This window comes from Onychomys torridus, chromosome 22, assembly GCF_903995425.1.
Source record: "Onychomys torridus chromosome 22, mOncTor1.1, whole genome shotgun sequence".
Taxonomy (NCBI): domain Eukaryota; kingdom Metazoa; phylum Chordata; class Mammalia; order Rodentia; family Cricetidae; genus Onychomys; species Onychomys torridus.
In genome coordinates, this window is record NC_050464.1 from 29,530,688 (window position 1) to 29,541,640 (window position 10,953).

The window sequence follows — 10,953 nt, forward strand, 5'->3', positions numbered from 1 at the left end:
CCCCCGGCTGTCCTCTTTCCCCTCCGGGCAGGCTCCGGAGCCGAGGGGGACGAGAAAGCCAGGCCGCGCCCCTCCCAGTGTCTGGGCGCAGGGAGGTATTGGCTCTCTCTTCCTAAGTCTGGCCCCAGCCCCTGCCCCGCCTCCGCCACGCCCGGAGCTCCGGAGCGCCCCGAGGCCTCCCTGCTGGCGCTCCACGTGGTGGGGAGGGGTGGGGCTCCGCCTCCCCTCCCACCCCGCCACCCGCCTGCTTTCTCCCTGCATACCCGGAACTGAGTCCTCCAAAGCTTTCCTGAGTTTGTAGGGCGTCAAGACTCCCGTTCCCATTTTGTTGATGCGAAGGTTGAGTCGCCTGAACTCTAAGGGACGTGCTTAAGGTTCCGACGAGACCCGGAGGAAGCGCGGCTCACGGAGTCCTCCCTCCATCCTTAGAGGGGGGAACTGGCTCTCCCAGGTTAAGGCATGTCCATAGAGTCCTGCTGTGGCCCAGCAGCCTGCCTCCAGACCCAGCAACTTCAGCTATAAATCAAAATGCTGTCGCTATTGTTTGGAAGTTTGTCCCAGAAACCAGATCCCAAAAGGGGAAGTTCTGGGCTTTCTTTACGGCAATTCCCATGCCTCAGAAAGTTGTATCAAACCTAAAAATAGCAATGAGCCAGTCATGGTAACGCAAGCGCATGCCAGTAATCCCAACTGGAGGGAAGCAGAGGCCGGTGGATCAGAAGTTCCCGAAATCCTAGGTTAGCTGCGACTACTTGAGACCCTGTCTCAAAAAAAAAAAAAGTTTTGTTTTTTTGTTTTTCTTAAACGAAGTCCAGTGAGATGGTTCAGCAGGTAAAGGCACTTGCTGCCAAGCCTGACCCTAGTTCCAGCTCGGGGACCCACATGATAGAACAGGACTCCAGCAAACGGTCCTCTGACCTCCATACTGTGGCATCCGTGCCCCCCACAATAAATAAATATTTTTTAAAAAAGACTCTTTTAGACAGGGTCTCTATGTAGGTCCTTTTGTAGACCAGGCTGGCCTCGAACTCAAAGATCCTCCTGCCTCTGCCTCCTAAAGATTTTTTTTTTTTTTTTAAATAAAGAATAAGGCCAGTATCTTAGCATTCAGGAGGATCAATCCAAGTTCAAGAGCAACCTGGTCTATATAGGGCGTTCCATGCCAGCCAGAATTATATACAGAGAAATCTACCTTTTTAAAAAATGGAGGCTGGTGTTGGAGATTTAGCTCAGTCGTAGAGCACTTGCCTAGCAAGCACAAGGCCCTGAGTTCGGTCCTCAGCTCTGGAAAATAAAAATTAAAAAAAAAAAAAAAAAAAAAAGCCAAATGGAACAACATTAATTTGCTGGGCTGTGGTGGTGCACGCCTTTAATTCCAGCACTTGAGAAGCAGAGGCAGGCAGATCTCTTGGAGTTCCAGGCCAGCCCTGTGTACATAGAGAGTTCTAGGACAGCCAGAGCTACACAGTGAGACCCTGTCTCAATTAATAAATAAATGATTCGATATTTTCTATATTGCCCGGGTCTCTCGGGGTCTCTGGTGCTGTGATAAACACTGTGACCAAAAGCAACTTGGGTAGGAAAGGGTTTCTTTCAGCTCACAGTTCACAGCACACTCCATCACCCAGGAGCATCAGGGTAGGAACTCCAACAGGGCAGGAGGCAGGACTTTATGCAGAGGCCATGGAGAAGTACCGTTTACGGGCTTGACCTTTCCTGGCTTGCTCAGCCTGCTCTCTTACAGCACCCAGGACCACCCACGCAGGGGTGGCACCACCCACAGTGAGCTGGACCCTCCCACATCTACCATCAACCAAGAAAATGCACCACGGGCTTGCACACAGGCTAATCTAGTGGGAGTGTTTCCCCAACTGAGGTTCTCTCTTCCACAATGACCTAGCTGTGTCAAATTGACATAGAACCAGCCCACATAGCAGGCTAGTCTTGAACTCCTGGTCACAGACGATCCTCCTTAACCTTCTTAGTATGTGGGGACTGGCTATGTCAGCCATGTTAGTTTGCTTGCTTTGTCTTTACATTCTAAAAATAGCTTCATACATCAGTCCACAGGCACCTGGACTCATACCCACATGTAGACACACACATAATTAAAAATGAGAAGGATAAAGCTTTAAAGAAGAGGTTATCCTAACTAAGGATGTAAGTGCCAGTGATGCCACATCGTCACAGGCATTTACAAGCTGCTTTTGGTGAAAAAATAAAAAATAAAAATGAAATAAATTAGAAAGCATTGACTCCTCACTTTGGCCCAACTAAAAGTATGATGAAAGCCTAGTATCTCTGCTTCGATTCCTGTCTGCTCGACACTGCAGAGGCACATTAATCACGAGGGGTGTCTGCCGACCTCACCCACCCCTCTTCAAGGCTGAAGACACAAAAATAAGTCATTTTCCTAAATGGCGGTCACTGTGGGTTCCAGGACAAAGCTTCCGGTGACAGCATCTCCCCCTGTCCCCACCCAGCCCACTCTAAACATCAAAGTAGTCTAGGATGGGGAGGCTACACCGGGGAGCAGGTCTTCTTATTGGTCCCCACTGGTGATGGCCGTGGTAACATCCTCTTCAGACCCCCTAACAGAACCTGAACTGAGGCAATGCTCAAGCCACACCTCAAGCGGGACTATTTAACCAGGCGGAGCTTTTGCCCGCTGCTCCAATTATTCTATCTGAAGCTCATAGAAGGGCTACAGAGACGGTTCAGCAGTTAAAAGAGTACTTGTCTTGCAGAGGGCCTGGGCTTGATTCTCAGCACCTACACAGCCGCTCATGGCCACCTCTGACTGCAGCTCCAGGGAATTCAATGCCTCTTCTGACCCCTCAGGCACCAGGTACACATATGCTTTACTTAGATCTATGTAGGCAAAAACATTCAGACACACAAAAATAAATAAATCTAAATTTTTCTTTGTTTTTTGTTTTTTGTTTTGTTTTTCAAGACAGGGTTTCTTTGTGTAGCTCTGGCTGTCCTGGAACTCTCGGTAAGTCAGGCTGGTCTCAAATTCAAAGGTCTGCCTGCCTCTGCCTCCCCAGTGCTGGGGTTAAAGGTGAGCACCACTGCTGCCCAGCCAAAAACAAAAAAAACATTTTTAAAAATACTTCATATTAAGTATTATGAAGACTGGCTTGGGGTCAGTGAAGCGCTTCACAAGGTGGTCATATGGGGTTAACTTCCTCTCTGCCTCTTACCATTATTCTTCTCTTTAATTAGCATATTGGGACAGGTGGCAGAGCACAGCCAGTCGGGGCTGCGAGAGCCCTGCTCTTGCGCTAAGTGCCTGTGATAGCATCCTTTATACCACAGAGCACTAGAAACAATGCAATGTCTAGCAGATGGGGACGTCTTTAACATGTTATAGACACTTATATAATGGAACGCTGCATATTAAATGTTATAAAAAGTATAATTACGGGTAAGGAATGACAGTCTCAGCCACTTCTATAATCCCAGCACTCTGGAAATGGAGGTGGGAGGGTCAGGCATTCATGGGCAGCCTGAGCTAAATATTGAGTTCTGAACCTGCCTGGGCAATAAGATACCTTGTCAAGGGAAAGAAGAGGTGGGGGTAGGGGGGTGAGGAGAAAGAAAGAGAGGAGGAAATAAAAACAAAAGGTAGAGGCACTTGCCTAACAGACCTGATGAACTGGGTTTGGTCCCTGGACCCCACATAAAGGTAGAAGGAAAGACTGACCTCCGAATGTTGCACTCTGACCTCCGAATGCACACTGTGGCATGTGTGCCCACCCTTGCCTGCACACATACTACTAATAAATAAAGTTAAGTATTGTTTTTTGTTCTGTTTGCTTGTTTTGTTTCTCACTATGTAGCCCTGACCGGCCTGGAACTCACTCTGTAGACCAGGCTAGCTTTCAACCCACAGAGATCTGCCTGCCTCTGCCTCCCAAGTGCTAGGATTAAAGGTGTGCGATACTATGCCCGACTATATATATATGCCAGAAAGAAAGAAAAGAAAATGCCCTACAGGCCAATCTGAAGGAGGTCTTTCTTCAAACGAGTTTCCCTCTCCCCGGGTGTGTCAACAGGACAACCGAGGCATCACAAGTCTACCACTTGTCAGTTTGATATATGACATGTCGTTGTTAACCCTCACTCTGTCATCTGTCTCCCCCTCCCCCCTCCTCCACCCCCTCTGCTCTGCCCCTGCGTCTCTCCTGGCCAGGTCCAGTCTCCTGGCCATGTTCAGTCTACTACTTCCTCTCCCTGCTTTGGACTCTTCCAGATGCCTCTGGATGTTTGCTCCCTACCGCCCTCCCCTCAACCTCACCATGGAGCCATCACGTCATCACCTCATACGCCACTGTCTTTGGAAGTCATTCCTGGTATCTCCAGTCTCCTGAGGCAGGCCTCCACTAAAACAGAGGCTTGTCCCTCACCACTGGTCCCTTCTGGCCTCTCTCTGCAGGCTCCGACCACGTCCCATGGTGCTAAGCCTCAGCTTCTCTCCAGGACCCTTTCAGCCTCAGCCTCCATGCTGCCCAGACCATTATTAGCATTTGGGAGACCCCACACATGACCAAGTTCGGCAGCCAGCTTCAGATGCAGCCTTGCTCCCTCTGGAGCACACCTTCTGTGTTCTGAACCTGAAGAAATACACTTCACAGATCTCATCCCCACAGAGGCTGAAAACTCAGTTTGTCATTACTGAGAGAACAGCTCTCAGTAACGACAAACTGAATTTTCAGCCCCGGCAAACCAGTATCCACTGTTCCAGTAAAAAAAAAAAAAAAAAAAAAAAAAATCACTCTCACAGGTTCCTGATTAAAACTATCACATGAACAGTTCTGATAATTGCCTTCGCTTCCCTCTGAAACTTCACCAGCCAGGCCTCTGTTGTCCCCATTTCTCTCAACATTATCCAACCTCCCACAATGGCTCACTCACCTCTGAGCACTCAATGACTTTTTCAACCTAAACCTCCAAAATCGTCCAGCTTCCTCTCACAAAATAGCCCAAGGCATAGAAGCCACATGGTCAGGTCCCTCACAGCAGTGTGCCATGTTCTCTGCACCCATTTCTTTCTGGTTTCTGTTGCTGTGATAAAGTGCTTAGGGAGGAAAGGGCTCATTTGGCTTGAAGGTGACTGTCCATCACGGGATGCTGAGACAGGAACCAGAAGGCAGGAACTGAAACAGAGGCAATGGAGGAACACTGCTTACTGGCTTGATTCCCATGGGGTGGTTGTTGTTGCTTGTTTGTTTTTGTTTTTTGTTGTTTTTCGAGACAGGGTTTCTCTGTGTAGCTTTGGTGGCTGTCCTGCAACTAGCTCTGTAGACCAGGCTGGCCTAGAACTCAGAGATCTGCCTGCCTCTGCCTCCCGAGTGCTGGGATTAAAGGTGTATGCCACCACTGCCCAGCTCAGCAACCTTTCTGATACAGCCAAAGGTTGCCTGCCTAGGGAAGATACCTTCCTTCCTTCCCTCCTTCCTTCCTTCCATCGTGGGCTGGGCCCTCAGTTAGCAGTCAAGAAAATGCCCTACAGACTTGCCCGCAGGCCAATCTGATAGAGAGAATTCCTTAACTGAGATTCCTTCTTTGTAAGTGTGTGGAGATGACAACCAAGATTGGATAGCACAAACAGCCTGCTTTCTTAACCGCTGAGCCATTTCCCCAGCCCCTCACTTTTTTTTTTTTTTTCCAAGATGAGGTTCTGGCGCTGGAGAGAAGGTTCCACAGTTAAGAGCATTAGCTGCTCTTCTAAAGGATCTGGGTTCAATTCCCGGCACCTCCACAGTGGTTCACAACTGTTCACTCCAGTTCCAGGAGATCTGATATCCTTTTCTGAACTTCACAGGTACCAGTCATGTATGTGGTATACAGACATACATGCCGACAAAACATTCAAACACATTAAAAATATATATATTTTTTAAAAGGGGGGGGGGCATTGGTGGTGGTGGTTTCTGCTCTTTTGAGGGGCCTGCCACCCAGCTCCCAAAGAAATCACACACAGAGGCTTTTTCTTAATTATAAGTGTCTGGCCTTGGCTTGGTTTGTTGCTAGCCAGCTTTTCTTAAATATCCTATCTAGTGTTTGCCTTTGGGCTTTTATGTTTTTCTATTTCTGTATACTTTTCATTATTTCTTACTCCGTGGCTTGCTGTGTAGCTAGCTGGGTGACCGGCCTCTGGAATCCTTCCTCTCTTGTTCCTTTTCCTTTTCTCCTCCCAGATCTCTCCTTCTATTTACTCTCTCTGCCCGCCAGCCCCACCTATCCTTCTCCTCCCTCGCTATTGGCCGTTCAGCTCTTTATTAGACCATCAGGTGTTTTAGTCAGGCACAGTAACACAGCTTCACAGAGTAAAACAAATGCAATGTAAACAAAAGTGACACACCTTAAAATAATATTCCCCAACAGGAGGTCTCATGTAACAGAGGCTGGTCTCGAACTTCTGATCCTTCTCTCTCCAACTCCTGAGTGCTGGGTTTACAGATACCACCTTGTATACCCTTTGCAGTAGCTTTCTAAATTTAATACTGTCAGGTCCAAAGGAAACACCAAATTCCCCCAAATTCCAAAAGAAAGAAGGGACAAATGGCAATCTCGGGTGCTCATCAGCATACCAAAGCTCATGCTGGCCTCCACTACCTCCTGAATGCTGGGTAAAAGCGTGTGCCACCACACTTGGCCTCTTTTCTTTCATTGATCCTTCTTTTTTTAAAGATGAGTCTTGCTATGTAGCCTAAGCTGGCCTGGGAACTCACTCTTTTTCTTTTTTCAATATTTGTTTTATTTTATGTGCATTGGTGTTTCACCTGCATGGATGTCTGTGTGAGAGTGTCAGATCCCCTGGAACTGGAGTTAGAAGCAGGTGTAAGCTGCCATGTGGATACTGCAGATTGAACCCGGGTCCTCTGGAAGAGCAGCCAGTGCTCTTAACCACTGAGCCATCTCTCCAGTCCCTGGAACTCAATCCTCACCAGCCTGTCTTCAAACTAGCTTCAAGCCCACAGAGATTCCACAAGCTTATGCACTCATTTACATCACTTTGTAGTCAGACTTTTCTTTGGGCCATTAACCAGCTCCCAAATAAAGACACGGAGACTTGTTATTAATTACAAATGCTGGAGCTGGGCGGTGGTGGCGAACACTTTTAATCCCAGCACTCGGGAGGCAGAGGCAGGTGGATCTCTGTGAGTTCGAGGCCAGCCTGGACTACCAAGTGAGTTCCAGGAAAAAGGCACAAAACTACACAGAGAAACCCTATCTAGAAAAAAACAAAAACAAACAAACAAAAAACAACAACAACAACAAACCCAAATGCTTGGCCTTAGCTTAGGCTTGTCTTACTAGCTCTTTTAACTTAACTAGTTTCTGTTCATCTGTGTTTTGCCTTGGGGCTTTTTACCTTTCTTTCCTTCTGTATGTCCTACTTTTCTGATTCCTCCATATCTGTCTGGCCCCTGGTGTCTTCTTTTCTTTCTCCTCCTCCTCCTCCTCCTCCTCCTCCTCCTCCTCCTCCTCCTTCTTTTTTAAATCCTAAATTCCTCCTCCTATTTACTCTCCCTGTCCAGAAGTTCCACCTATATCTCCTCCCATGCTATTGGCTATTTAGCTTTTTATTAGGCCAATCAGGTGCCTTAGGCAGGCAAAGCAACACATCTTTACATAGTTAAATATTCTACAACATGATTTGTAAAGTGATGTGGGATGTTAATGAAAAGAGGGTGTGGGGATATGGTTCAGTGGTAGAGAGCACTTGCCCATCACACACACACAAAGTCCTAGGTTCAATCTTCAATACAAATAAATAAATACATGCCAACAGTTACTCAGCCTGGCATTTATCTGTAATCCTAATTCTCAGGAGGTTAAGGATTACCATGTGTTTGTGACCAGCCTGGGCAACATAGTTACTTCCAAGCCAGCTTGGTCTACAGGGACCCTACACCTGGCATTGTGGTGGCACATGTATGCCATCCTAACACTTGGTAGGCAGAGACAGGATTAGGAATGTAAGGCCATCCTTGGCAAAAGAGTATGTTCCAAGTTCCGTGTGATAGTGTCTCAACAACAACAAATGGAAGGAAAGTTGATTTGGACTCCTGGTTTGAAGGACACGGTCCATCATGGCAGGAAGGTGTGGTGGGCACATGAGGAGGGTCATGCTGCCTCTGAAGTCAGCAAACAGCAATACTCAATTCATCTTTCTTTTATTCCCTTGGTCAGTCTGAGTCCTCAGTCTATGAGATGGTGCCACCCACATTCAGAATGCTTTTCTCTCCCTCAAACTTCTCCAAACTTTCCTCTCACAGACAGCCAGGGGGGTGCACTTCTAGAAGGTTCCAAATACAGCTAGGTTGACACTGAAGATTGACTATCACACCCTGCTTCCCAATCTTTTGCTTTCTTCTCTTCCCGGTGTCTCCAAGTCCAAAGACCACACGAGAGAAGACTGGCCACCTCCTTCTGGGAATTTCACTTTGTGGCACTTGGGTCTGGCATCCCTCCACTTGGTAAAATTCACCTCTTCTTTCTCTCTCTGAAGACATTATTTATTTTTATGTAGGGGTGGGTGTGAGTGCCCAGGCACCTGCATGGAGATTAGGGGACAACTTGAAGTCAGTTCTCTCCTTCCAGCATGTGGGGTCTGGGGACTGAACTCAGTTTGGCAGACCAGGTTGGCTACAACTGCCTTTATTCACTGAACTATCTTGAGGAACCAAAACCTCCCTCCCTCCCTCCCTCCCTCTCTTTTTTTTAAATTTACTTATTTATGTGTCTGTGTGTGGGGATGTGCACATGAATGGATATGTCCACAAAGGCTCTGAAATTAGTGTTGCAGAAGTCTGTGAGCTGCCCTGTGGGTGCTGGGAATTGAACCCAGGTCCTCTGCAAGAGCAGCCAGTGCTCTTAATCATCTCTGAGCCATGGCTCCAGCCCCCTTCCCCCCCACTTTTTTTCTGTTTTTGTTTTAAAATATGCTCTATTTAGCCCTGGCTTCTTTGGAACTTGCTATGAAGACCATACTGGTCTCGAACTCACAGAGTTGCACCTGCTTCTACCTCTAAAGGGATGGGATTAAAAGCATGGGCCATTATGCCCAGCAAGTATATGCTCTTAACCACTGAGCTGTCTCTCAGGTCCTTTCTGTGGGTTATTTTTGGTGAATTTTGTGATAAGGTACCAAGTACAGGGTCTTTTGTTTTGTTTTGTTTTTGTTTTTGTTTTTCGAGACAGGGTTTCTCTGTGTAGCTTTGAGCCTTTCCTGGAACTCACTTGGTAGACCAGGCTGGCCTCGAACTCACAGAGATCTGCCTGCTTTTATCTCCCAAGTGCTGGGATTAAAGATGTGTGCCACCACTTCCTGGCGGGTCATTATTTTTGTACACAAATGTCCGATTATTTCAGCATCACTTAATAGATGTTCACAATCACCGTCAACACTATCAGCATTCTCCAGGTTCCTGGTCTTTAGAGGACCTTCTGATCCTGCTTTGTAATTGAGTCACCTGCTGGATGAACCCCTGCAACCTAGCAGCTGGGGCTTCTTACAGTTCTTTGCTGGCAGAGGATTTGTTTTTGGGTCTTTACGTCTCTCTCTTCCTGAAATCTCCATAGCAAACCATGAAAGGGCAGGGGTGGCCTTGTGGTCTGGCAGCATCCCTTCGAAAATAAACAAGTGAAGAAACTGAAAGGCAGCCGTTGCCTCTGGGGACCACTCGGAGAAAGAGTTCAGGGCCGGTGCATCCGCTGCGCGTGGCTGGGCAGCCCAGCCCCGAGGCAGGTCGGATACACTAAGCCAAACAGGATCCCCTTCAGTTATCACCTCTGGCCAGAGGGACACTGGCTGGCACCTTCGCCAACAAGCACCCACTCTTAGGAGGATCCAGAAGAATTCTGTGGCAGAGCACCCTCAATAATTTGCCTAGCTTACTATGTCCTCATTTTCTGTGTCGTCATACAAAACTCTGGGGAGGGGATGGGGTGTGTGTGTGTGTGTGTGTGTGTGTGTGTGTGTGAACAAATGTCAGTCCAGTCTTACAGATGGGGAAACAGAAGTGGAGGTGGGTGAAGAACTAGATAACCATGGGTTTGAACTTGTTTATTTCCTTCTGGTTTTATCAAAAATGTGTATCCAGGGCTAGAGAGCTGGCTCAGCAGTTAAGAACACTTGTCTCTCTCACAGGGGACCTGGGTTCTGTTCCCAGTAGCCACAAAGCGGCTAACAAGAGCCTGTAACTCCAGTCCCAGGACATCTCAGGCCTTTGCTGCCTCTGCAGGCACCAGGCACGCACACAGCACACATACATAGGAGCAGACAGAACACTCAGACACATAAAATAAAAATCTTTAGAAACAGGGTTTTATGTATCTGAGGTTGACCTCCAACTTGCTGTGTAGCTGAAGATGACTTTGAACGTCTGATTAACTTGCTATTATCTCTCTTATGCTGGGATTTCAGGTTTACACTGCCAGCTGGATCTGCTCCTCCACCACCCACATTCTCCTTTGTTTTTGATAGGTTCTGGTCTTAAACTATTTTCTTTCTTTCTAAAGATGTATTTAGGGCTGGAGAGATGGCTCAGAGGTTAAGAGCACTGACTGCTCTTCCAGAGGTCCTGAGTTCAATTCCCAGCGACCACATGGTGGCTCACAACCATCTGTAATGAGATCTGGTGCTCTCTTCTGGTTGGTCATACATGCTGTATACATAATAAATAAATAAATCTTTAAAAATAAATAAATAAAGACTTATTTATGTATTTATTATGTATACAGTGTTCTGTCTGCATGTATGCCTGCAGGCCAGAAGAAGGCACTAGATCTCATTACAGGTGGTTGTGAGCCACCATGTGATTGCTGGGAATTGAACTCAGGACCTCTGGAAGTGCAGCCAGTGCTCTTAACCTCCGAGCCATCTCTCCAGCCCTTTGTTTTTGCTTTCAAGATGGGGTTTTTCTGTGTAGCCCTGGT